The sequence below is a fragment of the Drosophila miranda genome (assembly GCF_003369915.1).
Source record: "Drosophila miranda strain MSH22 chromosome Y unlocalized genomic scaffold, D.miranda_PacBio2.1 Contig_Y1_pilon, whole genome shotgun sequence".
Classification (NCBI taxonomy): domain Eukaryota; kingdom Metazoa; phylum Arthropoda; class Insecta; order Diptera; family Drosophilidae; genus Drosophila; species Drosophila miranda.
This window is the reverse complement of record NW_022881603.1, coordinates 12,168,770-12,179,711: the sequence shown is the minus strand read 5'-3', so window position 1 is coordinate 12,179,711 and position 10,942 is coordinate 12,168,770.

Genomic DNA, 10,942 nt, shown 5'->3' with positions numbered 1-10,942 from the left:
GCACTGGATGGGAGGCTAGCCAGGTGGTCGTTGGCTCTCCAGGCTTATGACTTTGAAATTGAGCACCGCAAAGGAAAGGAAAATATCGTCGCCGATATGCTGTCACGTCCCTTTGACGTTGACGCTATCGACTTCCTGGAGTTCGACACCACAGCCTTCGAGGATGAAGAATACCGAATGAAAATCGAGTCGGTCCAGAGCGATGAGGATGAGTTCCCAGACCTGAAGGTGGAGGAAGGACTGCTGTTTAAGCGCACACAATTTGGCCGGCCGGAATTAGAGGAGTTTTCGTGGAAGCTATGGATCCCGGAAGCCCTGACGAGCACACTGATCCAACAGGCTCACGACAGCGATGTGGCAATGCATGGAGGAATCGCGAGGACACTGGGACGGCTGCGACAGTTCTGTTATTGGCCCCGGATGACCGTGCAGGTGAAGGCATATGTGGCTGATTGTGACACCTGCAAAGAAACAAAACATTCAACACAGGTTCACCGTCCACTCATGGGGGCCGAAACCAGAACCGAGAGGCCGATTCAAAAACTGTACCTGGACTTCCTGGGTCCATATCCGAGGACTCGAAGTGGCAATGTAGTCATACTAATAGTCCTCGATCACATGTCCAGATATGTCTGGTTGAAGGCTTTGCCTAAGGCGACGTCGTCGGCCGTGATCCGATTCTTGCACGCAGAGGTCTTCGCGCAGTTTGGCGTGCCTGAAATAGTACACACCGATAATGGAAAGCAGTTTGTGTCAGCTGAATTATCGCAATTCTTGGACAGGAGAAGCATAACGCACCTGAAGTCGGGGAACTATGCACCACAGGCGAACGCGGCCGAACGAGTGAACCAGACAATACTGGCGGCGATAAGGACATACGCTAGTGAGGATCACACGCGCTGGGACGAGAAGGTGACGGAGATCCAGTGTGTGGCTAGGAGCGCTATACACACGGGCATCGGGACGTCGCCATACTTTGTGTTGTTTGGGCAGCACCTGTTTACTAGCGGCCGAGATTATAAATTGGCACGCAGACTGGGCGCCCTAAATGATGCACAAATGTCACCCTTGGCGAGGAGTGACAAGATGGAAATAGTCCGAGATGAGGTCCGAGGAAACTCTCATGAAGCCTACAACAGAGCGAAGAACAGGTACAATCGAAAAGCTCGAGAAATTAGGTAATCACCGGTCAGGAGGTATATAAGCGGAATTTCGTGTTGAGCAAATTTAAAACCAACATCAACGCAAAGCTCAGCCCAAAATATGTCAAGTGCCGAGTGATCCGAAGTATGTGCAACAGTCTGTACGAGCTGGAGACGTTGCAAGGCTCACGTATTGGGGTGTTTCACGCAAAAGATCTGAAGCAGTAGCCCGGGCATCTCAGTCGATGGAGCCAGAGACTCTCAATCTCAGGGTGTGGGCGATGGCCTACGTTTGGGGCCCCTTAATTGAAAAAGCCCGCCTGCTTGGCACTCCCGTTTCGGCGGAGTAATCCTGGAAACGGTAGTGTGGTGTTATGGGCGGTTTTGGAGAGAGCCGATAGGTATCAGGGCTGGAGAAGAAAGAGACAGCGGCATCTATAGTGGATCCTGGGAAGAGTGGCAGAGTTGCGTGGGAGAAAAAGAAACGGGATGAGGAAGAAAAAAAAATAAGTTTCCGGTGGAGAATAGTGGAGGCCGCACGTGCCCTGAAAGAAAAAAGGAAACAAAATTGGTGATCGTGGAGACGACGATCCCACCAAGACATCAGCGGCAGGCATCAACATCAGCGGAAGCGGCGGACATCGGCAGCAGCAGCCCGGTACTGGCCAGGCCGGGAAACTGATGCGAGAACCGTCAGCGGAGCACCGGCACCAAGGAACCGTCAGCGGAGCACCGACTGGAGACACGTTTCTGTCCCCACACACCAGCCCCCCCGGGGAAAGAATCCGGACTTCAAATCAGCAATACACACACACGATTCACACACACCCACCTTCATCCACCCACATCACACACAACCCACGCATGTATACCCTCATTCATAACACATCACATAAAATCACCACATTTCACACATCTACACCCGTCCGACCCACAATTAAACAATATATCACGATCATATAAAAAAACACCACGATTAAACGTAAACACCAGCAAGCATCAGGAAGCAACAACTTCTATCAAAGGGGGCTGCCAATTCGGCCGAAATAGGGTTTATTTTGTTGTTAATATTTTTGTGTTAGTATTTGTTTCCTTTATATAAACCTAGATTATTAATTAATAATGTTCAAGATAAATAAGAAAATATAATGGATATAAAATGGAAAATTTGAAAAGAGTCATGAGTGAATAGAAAACGGTAGTTGGGTGGGACGAGAGCGAGAAGAAGAGCGGGACCCTGAATATGAAAAGGGAGCGAATTCAAAAGGTGGCGCTCATGGAAGGGTGGGACCCTGTTAGGGATAACGAAACCAACTATCCCCGCTGACGAAAGTGCCAACGAGGACAAGTCTGTCGTATAAATTAGATTTGTTTTTATACCCGATACTCAAAATGAGTATTGGGGTATATTAGATTTGTGGTAAAAGTGGATGTGTGTAACGTCCAGAAGGAATCGTTTCCGACCCCATAAAGTATATATATTCTTGATCAGCATCAATAGCCGAGTCGATTGAGCCCTGTCTGTCTGTCCGTCTGTCCGTCCGTCCGTCCGTCCGTCCGTCCGTCCGTCCGTCCGTCTAGTGCTCAAAGACTATAAGAGCTAGAGCAACGATGTTTTGGATCCAGACATCTGTGATATGTCACTGCTACAAAAATATTTCAAAACTTTGCCCCGCCCACTTCCGCCCCCACAAAGGACGAAAATCTGTGGCATCTACATTTTTAAAAGATACGATAAAACCAAAAAAGCAGAATCGTAGAGGATGACTATATGTTCTAGAGTGTAAAATCTCAACCAGATCGTATAATTATTATAGCCAGGATCAAGAAAACAATTTCATTCTTTCTCGCTCTGTCTCTCTCTAACACACAGGTTTCATAGTCGGTTTTGTCAATTGCAAAATATGAGTTCAAGGATCTCAGAACCTATAAGAGGCAGAGCAACCAAATTTGGTATCCACACTCCTGTCATATCGGACCTTGACCGTTTCGTGTCCAAATTTCGCCACACCCCCTTCCGCCCCCGCAAAGGACGAAAATCTGGGGCATCCACAAATCTCAGAGACTATTAAGGCTAGAGTAACCAAATTTGATATCCGCACTTCTGTTAGATCTCACTACAAAACGTATATCTCAGAATTTCGCCCCACCCCCTTCCGCCCACACAAAGAACGAAAATCTGTTGCATCCACAATATTGCACATTCGAGAAAACTAAAAACGCAGAATCATAGATAATCACCATATCTATCAGATTGCTGAATATGGATCAGATCGGATCATTTTTGTAGCCAAAAGAAACAAATCAATTTGCAGTGGCTACGCAGCCCCCGACGTCACGCTCAGACTGATTTTCTGTCTCTCTCGCACGCACTCTTTGTCGTGTCGTTCAATATTAGCGGCGTCTGCCGGAGAGCGCCATACTGACTTAGTATCGGGTATAACTGTAGAGTTGCGGTGTTCGCAGCAACTCACAACGTTCCACCTCGTTTTTTTTATGTTTTTGTTTGTTTTTTTGTTTTGTTCAATCCGTCCCCTGGCTTATCGGGTCGGAAACACCCCTGACTTCCCCGTGAGCTAGCTGGGAACGATAGGCCAGGGTGGCAAAGAGGCGGATCATAACAACGGTTTAAGCTAATACTAAATACTGAATAAAGGACAACACAGAACAAAATAACATTTAATGTGGAACGGTGTTTGGAGTGCGGATTATGTTTTTATACCCGATACTCAAAATGAGTATTGGGGTATATTAGATTTGTGGTAAAAGTGGATGTGTGTAACGTCCAGAAGGAATCGTTTCCGACCCCATAAAGTATATATATTCTTGATCAGCATCAATAGCCGAGTCGATTGAGCCCTGTCTGTCTGTCCGTCTGTCCGTCCGTACGTCCGTCCGTCCGTCCGTCCGTCCGTCCGTCCGTCCGTCCGTCCGTCCCCTTCAGCGCCTAGTGCTCAAAGACTATAAGAGCTAGAGCAACGATGTTTTGGATCCAGACTTCTGTGATATGTCACTGCTACAAAAATATTTCAAAACTTCGCCCCGCCCACAAAGAACGAAAATCTGTGGCATCCACATTTTTAAAGATACGATAAAACCAAAAACGCAGAATCGGTGAGGATGACCATATCTTCTACAGTGCAAAATCTGAACCAGATCGTATAATGATTATAGCCAGAAGCAAGAAAACAATTTCATTCTTTCTCGCTCTGTCTCTCTCTAACACACAGGTTTCATGGTCGGTTTTGTCAATTGCAAAATATGAGTCCAAGGATCTCAGAACCTAGAAGAGCCAGAGCAACCAAATTTGGTATCCACACTCCTGTGATATCGGACCTTGACCGTTTCGTGTCCAAATTTCGCCACACCCCCTTCCGCCCCCGCAAAGGACGAAAATCTGGGGCATCCACAAATCTCAGAGACTATTAAAGCTAGAGTAACCAAATTTGATATCCGCACTTCTGTTAGATCTCACTATAAAACGTATATCTCAGAATATAGCCCCACCCCCTTCCGCCCCCACAAAAGACGAAAATCTGTTGCATCCACAATATTGCACATTCGAGAAAACTAAAAACGCAGAATCATAGATAATTACCATATCTATCAGATTGCTGAATCTGCATCAGATCGGATCATTTTTGTAGCCAAAAGCAAGAAATCAATTTTCAGTGGCTACGCAGCGCCCGACGTCACGCTCAGACTGATTTTCTGTCTCTCTCGCACGCACTCTTTGTCGTGTGGTTCAATATTAGCGGCGTCTGCCGCAGGAGAGCCATACTGACTTAGTATCGGGTATAACTGTAGAGTTGCGGTGTCCGCAGCAACTCACAACGTTCCACCTCGTTTTTGTTAGGGATTTAGCAGACTATTGGAAAGCCGAAGCAAGAAAACCCAAAAGGAAATCATCTTTTTTTTGAGGACTGACAATCCTCGCTAGCATTGTTTGGAAGCAATTTTAGAAGTAGGCATTAGGCAAGTCATCGGAAAAAGAGTTTTTGTTTGGGAGAGGAAGTATTTAGTTATTTAGTGTTGTATTTAATTAGGCGATTAATTGTAGATGTAGGTGTTTATTTATTTGATTGAATCAATTTAGATATTTAGATTTATCAATTTATTGAATTAAATTAACCGATTTATGTATTTGAATCTATTTATTTGGTTATCTAAACATTGAATTAATTATTCGCTTATTTATTTATTGCACTATTTATTTATTTGTTTTCTCGTTACGATTGAAAGTATTAAAGATTATTTAGCCAGGAACTAGGTGTTTAGGGGAGTAGGGTAGTCGGATAATAAACAATCCAATTTATTTATCACCAAGATAGTTAAGTAAATAGAGAATAGACAAAGGAAAGGAGTACGTTACGAAAATTGGTTGATGAGTGACCCGGAGATTTTTAAAGGGTCGGGAAAGACAAGGCGTAGCCCAGAGGCACAGCGCAGGTACCAGCCGTACAACATGCCGACGACTCGGTCCCAGGACGGTAAAGCCGGCAGTAGGCCGGACGGGCCGTCGCAATTGGCGGAAAACGTACATGCGGGGTTGTACCAGGAGGACCCAGAGGCCGGAGCGGTAGGAGGTCAACAGCGAACCCGTAAGGACCTGGTGTTACCGTCCGAGTTAAGCTCAGCCGTGAACGCAGCGTTAGCCCAAGCACAGGAGACCTACCGAGCGTCGCTCGGGCAGCAAATGGAAGCGCTGAGATCGTCAATGAAAGCGGACATGCTAGAGTTCATGCGAGAGATCAACGCTGTGGTGGGTTCGTTAAAAGCGGAGCGAACGTCGAGTGATGCGAATTGAAGGAATCGGGGATCGAATGCAACCAGTCTGGGAGGAGGTCAACAGGAAGCACCCGCGAACCAGCGAGCACATCCAACGCACTTGTTCGTGGACAACCGAACATTGGAGGCCGATCAGAGGACCCAAGCCGATCAGAGACCCGTGGAGGAGTGGCTGTTCAACGGGATGGGCGCAGAAGCAAACCCTAACCGGAATCGACCAAGTTTCGGAGAGGCTAGGCAGGAGCAAGTGCAAATACGAAGATGGGGACTCAGCTTCGACGGCGATCCAAAGGGGATGCCCGTGGCGGAATTCATATTCCGGGTGGAGCACCTACAGACGTCGTATCAGGTACCGTGGGCGGAGGTGTTGAAAGCCTTTCACACATTGGTCAGTGGCCACGCAAGGAATTGGTGCTGGATGCATGTTCGGACGGTAGGAATGCCGGACTGGCCGAATCTGAGATATGGTCTCCAGCAGCAATTTCAAGTTCGTAGGACAGAGTTCGAGCGAGAGCAAGAGCTCAGGGAACGCCGACAACGCCACGGGGAGTCGGCAGACCAGTACATCCAGGAGATGTTGGTGTTGAGGTCGAGGTTGCTGAATCCGTTCTCAGATTATGATCTAATAAAGATCATAAAGATCAATATTAGGGATGCCATTTCGAGGGTGATTTATCCAATGCAGATACCAAACCTACAGAAGCTGCAAGAAGAGTGTGCGGACGCCGAGAAACTGCTGGCGACGCGATGGACAAGGAGCGGTCCAGACCTTGGGGGGAGTAGGCGCAGGGAAGATCACAAAGTGCATGAATTGGATGCGAACACTCACGACCCGGAGGAACAGACCGAGGCATTGGATGCTGTCCATAGGACGAGGGAACCCGGAGGCGATCGCGCCCAGCTGAGGTGCTGGAATTGCGCTCAGCCGGGTCACACCTATTTTGAGTGTGAGTCGGCCGTGCGTAACCTGTTCTGCTACAAGTGCGGGCTGGCCGGGGTCATCCTCCCAAAATGCCCTAAATGTCGACCGGGAAACTCGAAAAGGAGCACGACGCAATTGGAGGAGTCGAGTTCCACGGAATCGGATAATGGGGGACGAAGTCGCGGAGAGTATCCGAACGAGAGCAGTCAGAGCACAGCGGGCTCGGGACAGGTTTCAGAGGCGCAAGAGGAGGCGGCTCCAGGTGTGTGCAGCAGTCCACTCGGCAATTCGTCAGGATGGCAGGCCATTCGCACGAATAAAGTTGGGCCCGAGGACGTTGATGGGATACAGGGGCATCGGTGAGCCTCCTGTGTAAAGGTGGCCTGGAACTGATAGGAGAATTGGAGCTGAAACTTCAAGACATAAAGAAATTCTCAGTACAAACATCAGGCGGCACTCCTCATAAAATACTGGGACATGTGTCGACGGTAATGACGTATGGAGGCCAGAAGCAGACCATGGAGTTGTTCCTGTGTCCCTCGCTGAAGCAACCGCTGTACCTAGGGGTCGATTTCTGGCGGAAGTTTGGTCTGGCTCCGCATATAGTAGGTCTAGAACGACACAAGGAATTAGCCGAAATTGATGCTGAGGTGCTGACTAGGAGTAGACCAACGGAACCGCACGAGTTGACGCACACGCAGCAGACACGTCTGGACCAGGTGAAGAGCAACTTCAGGGAATTCGACACGCATGGTTTGGGAAGAACGACGCTCGAAAGGCACGAAATTCAATTAATCGAGGGAGCCGTACCCGTAAAGGAGCGATTCTACCCGGTATCTCCCGCGGTGCAAGAGCTGTTGTTTGCTGAGGTGGACGAAATGTTGCGTCTCGGAGTCATCGAAACCAGCGAGAGCCCGTGGAGCAACCGCGCGACGCTGGTACGGAGGCCGGGAAAGAACCGATTGTGTCTGGATGCGCGGAAACTAAACAAATTAACCGTGAAGGATGCTTACCCGCTGCAGAGCATCGAGTCAATTTTGAGCCGCGTAGAGGATACGGTGTACATCAGCAGCATCGATTTAAAGCACGCATTTTGGCAGATTTTGGCAGAAAGACGGACGTACACAGCATTCACGGTGCCAGGCAGACCACTCTATCAATTTAAATCGATGCCCTTCGGGTTGTGCAATGCAGCCCAACGGCTGTGTCGGTTGATGGATCGAGTAATTCCACAACGACTCCGAAGCCATGTCTTTGTATACTTAGACGATCTACTAGTTATTTCCCGGACGTTTGAGGAGCATATACACCTGTTAGAGGAAGTGGCCAAGTGTCTCAAGGAGGCAAACCTGACAATTGGAAGAAAAAAATCGAAATTCGGCTATAAATATTTAAAGTATTTAGGGTACATCGTAGGCGACGGCGCACTTAGGACAGATCCGGAGAAAGTACAGGCGATCACACAAATACCAATGCCAAGGAACGTGAGACAAATCCGGAGATTTTTGGGGACAGCTGGCTGGTATCGGCGGTTTATTCGAAATTTCTCGGCACTCTCGGCTCCTCTGACAGACTGTCTGAAAGTAAAAGGGCAATTTAAGCTGACGGAGGAGGCAGGAAAATCGTTCGAGGAGCTCAAAAAAGCACTTACCAGCGCCCCCGTGCTACATCACCCAGACTTTAAGAAGCACTTCTTTATCCAGTGTGATGCGAGTCACGTGGGGATTGGAGCAGTTCTCTTCCAGAGGGATGATGAAGGAGCAGAGCACCCGATCGCATTCTTTTCGGCGAAGCTAAGAGGGGCACAGCTCAATTATAGCGTACCGGAGAAGGAGTGTCTGGCGGCGGTAAGAGCCATCGAGAAATTCCGTGCATACGTGGAACTGATGCCATTCACGGTGATAACAGATCACGCGAGTTTGCAGTGGCTCATGCGATTCAAAGCACTGGATGGGAGGCTAGCCAGGTGGTCGTTGGCTCTCCAGGCTTATGACTTTGAAATTGAGCACCGCAAAGGAAAGGAAAATATCGTCGCCGATATGCTGTCACGTCCCTTTGACGTTGACGCTATCGACTTCCTGGAGTTCGACACCACAGCCTTCGAGGATGAAGAATACCGAATGAAAATCGAGTCGGTCCAGAGCGATGAGGATGAGTTCCCAGACCTGAAGGTGGAGGAAGGACTGCTGTTTAAGCGCACACAATTTGGCCGGCCGGAATTAGAGGAGTTTTCGTGGAAGCTATGGATCCCGGAAGCCCTGACGAGCACACTGATCCAACAGGCTCACGACAGCGATGTGGCAATGCATGGAGGAATCGCGAGGACACTGGGACGGCTGCGACAGTTCTGTTATTGGCCCCGGATGACCGTGCAGGTGAAGGCATATGTGGCTGATTGTGACACCTGCAAAGAAACAAAACATTCAACACAGGTTCACCGTCCACTCATGGGGGCCGAAACCAGAACCGAGAGGCCGATTCAAAAACTGTACCTGGATTTCCTGGGTCCATATCCGAGGACTCGAAGGGGCAATGTAGTCATACTAATAGTCCTCGATCACATGTCCAGATATGTCTGGTTGAAGGCTTTGCCTAAGGCGACGTCGTCGGCCGTGATCCGATTCTTGCACGCAGAGGTCTTCGCGCAGTTTGGCGCGGCCGAACGAGTGAACCAGACAATACTAGCGGCGATAAGGACATACGCTAGTGAGGATCACACGCGCTGGGACGAGAAGGTGACGGAGATCCAGTGTGTGGCTAGGAGCGCTATACACACGGGCATCGGGACGTCGCCATACTTTGTATTGTTTGGGCAGCACCTGTTTACTAGCGGCCGAGATTATAAATTGGCACGCAGACTGGGCGCCCTAAATGATGCACAAATGTCACCCTTGGCGAGGAGTGACAAGATGGAAATAGTCCGAGATGAGGTCCGAGGAAACTCTCATGAAGCCTACAACAGAGCGAAGAACAGGTACAATCGAAAAGCTCGAGAAATTAGGTAATCACCGGTCAGGAGGTATATAAGCGGAATTTCGTGTTGAGCAAATTTAAAACCAACATCAACGCAAAGCTCAGCCCAAAATATGTCAAGTGCCGAGTGATCCGAAGTATGTGCAACAGTCTGTACGAGCTGGAGACGTTGCAAGGCTCACGTATTGGGGTGTTTCACGCAAAAGATCTGAAGCAGTAGCCCGGGCATCTCAGTCGATGGAGCCAGAGACTCTCAATCTCAGGGTGTGGGCGATGGCCTACGTTTGGGGCCCCTTAATTGAAAAAGCCCGCCTGCTTGGCACTCCCGTTTCGGCGGAGTAATCCTGGAAACGGTAGTGTGGTGTTATGGGCGGTTTTGGAGAGAGCCGATAGGTATCAGGGCTGGAGAAGAAAGAGACAGCGGCATCTATAGTGGATCCTGGGAAGAGTGGCAGAGTTGCGTGGGAGAAAAAGAAACGGGATGAGGAAGAAAAAAAAATAAGTTTCCGGTGGAGAATAGTGGAGGCCGCACGTGCCCTGAAAGAAAAAAGGAAACAAAATTGGTGATCGTGGAGACGACGATCCCACCAAGACATCAGCGGCAGGCATCAACATCAGCGGAAGCGGCGGACATCGGCAGCAGCAGCCCGGTACTGGCCAGGCCGGGAAACTGATGCGAGAACCGTCAGCGGAGCACCGGCACCAAGGAACCGTCAGCGGAGCACCGACTGGAGACACGTTTCTGTCCCCACACACCAGCCCCCCCCGGGGAAAGAATCCGGACTTCAAATCAGCAATACACACACACGATTCACACACACCCACCTTCATCCACCCACATCACACACAACCCACGCATGTATACCCTCATTCATAACACATCACATAAAATCACCACATTTCACACATCTACACCCGTCCGACCCACAATTAAACAATATATCACGATCATATAAAAAAACACCACGATTAAACGTAAACACCAGCAAGCATCAGGAAGCAACAACTTCTATCAAAGGGGGCTGCCAATTCGGCCGAAATAGGGTTTATTTTGTTGTTAATATTTTTGTGTTAGTATTTGTTTCCTTTATATAAACCTAGATTATTAATTAATAAT